This window comes from Clavelina lepadiformis, chromosome 7, assembly GCF_947623445.1.
Source record: "Clavelina lepadiformis chromosome 7, kaClaLepa1.1, whole genome shotgun sequence".
NCBI lineage: Eukaryota > Metazoa > Chordata > Ascidiacea > Aplousobranchia > Clavelinidae > Clavelina > Clavelina lepadiformis.
This window is the reverse complement of record NC_135246.1, coordinates 2935946-2938445: the sequence shown is the minus strand read 5'-3', so window position 1 is coordinate 2938445 and position 2500 is coordinate 2935946. Positions and strand designations below refer to the sequence as shown.

The 2500-nt window shown below is 49.0% G+C and overlaps 1 non-coding gene across 1 annotated transcript in view; it reads right to left on the bottom strand.

Annotated features, from left to right (window-relative positions):
* Positions 1 to 1012, bottom strand: part of LOC143466361 (small subunit ribosomal RNA) — a 1808-nt gene extending 796 nt beyond the window's left edge. The window contains exon 1 of the ribosomal RNA XR_013118804.1: positions 1 to 1012. This exon is cut by the window's left edge and continues 796 nt beyond it. This is a non-coding gene — a ribosomal RNA (small subunit ribosomal RNA).
* Between the last annotated feature and the right edge of the window lie 1488 nt (positions 1013 to 2500).

Here is a 2500-nt window from a genome sequence, read left to right as displayed (position 1 = left end):
CGGTATCTGATCGTCTTCGAACCTCTGACTTTCGCTCTTGATTAAAGAAAACATTCTTGGCAAATGCTTTCGCAGTTGTTCGTCTTGCGCCGATCCAAGAATTTCACCTCTAGCGGCACAGTACGAATGCCCCCGTCCGTCCCTCTTAATCATTACCTCGCGCTCCGAAAACCAACAAAATAGAACCGAGGTCCTATTCCATTATTCCATGCACCATTATTCAGGCGAACCGCCTGCTTTGAACACTCTAATTTTTTCAAAGTAAACGTTCCGGCCGCCGCCAACACTCAGTCAAGAGCACCGACGGTGAACCGAAGGTGAGGCCGGGCACGCCAGTACACGCCTTGCGACGGACCGACGGCCCGAGCCCAAAATCCAACTACGAGCTTTTTAACCGCAACAACTTAAATATACACTTTTGGAGCTGGAATTACCGCGGCTGCTGGCACCAGACTTGCCCTCCAATGGATACTCGTTAAAAGTTTTAGAGTGTACTCATTCCAATTACAGGGCCTCGTTAGAGTCCTGCATTGTTATTTTTCGTCACTACCTCCCCGCGTCGGGAATGGGTAATTTGCGCGCCTGCTGCCTTCCTTGGAAGTGGTAGCCGTTTCTCAGGCTCCCTCTCCGGAATCGAACCCTGATTCCCCGTCACCCGTAAGAACCTCGGTAGGCAGATACCGTACCGACGAAAGTTGATAGGGCAGACACTTGAATGATTTGTCGCCGGTGCAAGACCGTGCGATCCGCAAAGTTATCCAGAGTCACCAACGAGCACGGGCCGAGGCCCGGTCGGTTTTTGGTCTGATAAATGCACGCCTCCGTGAGTCGGCGCTTTTCGCATGTATTAGCTCTAGAATTACCACAGTTATCCAAGTAACACGTACGATCAAATGAACCATAACTGATTTAATGAGCCATTCGCAGTTTCACTGTACGAGAGCTCGTACTTACACTTGCATGGCTTAATCTTTGAGACAAGCATATGACTACTGGCAGGATCAACCAGGTAGCTATTCGCAGCAAACGAGGCTGCTGCGGGACGACGGGCGCCCCGCGTTTCTTTTCACACGTTCTCCGTGTACATCGCTACTCAAACACTACGCTCGCGGCTTGCACGAGCTCCGAAAACCGTCGATTCCGGACGCTGCCCGGCGATTCGAGTGCAATACTCGCGCCGAGGCACGCCGATAGCTTGCCACTGGATCCGACAGACCGCTCAAAACCCCGGCTAAGCATGGGCGACCGCGCGAACAGCATTACATCTGCCCATCGTGCCCGACGCCAACCGAGATCGATTCTGCTTCGATTCGCACTCGCGCGCGCATTCGCTCACACGACTGCCTGCTCCCTCATAGTAGTCACAGAATCCTGCATCGCCATGGTACCCCAGAACGGCCTCGGGATCGCGCGACCTCGCGGCCGGATTTGGAGTTTGGGAAGGTGCGTGGCCGCTTGCCGTGGCCGCCGAACCGCGCCCCGGCCGGGCACTGCGCGCAACTCGAACGTTTGGACTCTGAAAATATTTCCCAACGTTTGGACTTTAACTTTTTGTCGAGACTTGAAAAAATTTCAGAGTCCAAACATCGACCCGCGGCAAAAACTTTTCCGAGGTCGAAAAATCCGCGCTCGGTCAAGAGAATATGCGCGGCCTGGGCGTTTGGACTCTAACATTTTTTGGAGTGGATGGGAAAAATTTTCAGAGTCCAAAACACCGACCCGCGCGTGATGCTCTCCCGAGTTCGGAAAATCCGCGCCAGGTGAAAGCTATGCGCGCGACCTGGTCGTTTGGACTCTAAAAAATGTTCAAGTCTCATCACACCAACAAAAAGTTAAAGTCCAAACACCGACTCGCGGCTAAAGCTCTTCCGACTTGGGAAAATCCGCGGCGGGTGAGGGCTATCCGCGCGACCTGGGCGTTTGGACTTAACATTTTTTTGGTGTGAATCGACTTGAAAAAATTTCGAAGTCAAAAGTCTATAAAATTAATCTAATGCCATACAGTGTCAAAGTGCACAATTTTAATCGATATAATCATAACAATATATGTCATACAACAAAATCATCAAATAATCGTCAAGCAGCATTGCAAAGCTACGTGAGTCAATGCAAGGCAATGACAACGTATTTATCAATTAAAGTTATTGTTAAATTATAAAATAAAATTAAATTAAATTAAATTGAAGAGCTCAATTACGCCAATGTAACAGAGTGTCATACAAAATATATTGAATCACACACGTCCAAACGCTAAAGAAATATATCAAATGCACTCACCTGCCAGTCACCGTTTTGGGTAACTCAGAATAGACCGTCTTTCGTCGGGAATTGAGTTGATCATTGAACATTGCAGTAGGAATAGGTTTAAGCGGAATAATAATAATAGCGGAAGGCTGATGCTCCAGGTAAATGTTTGCTTCGCTCATATATACTGAAAAGAAAAAAATTTGTGAGCAAGCAGTGCCGCAGGGAAGAATGCGATGGCAAAACGGACGCGTTG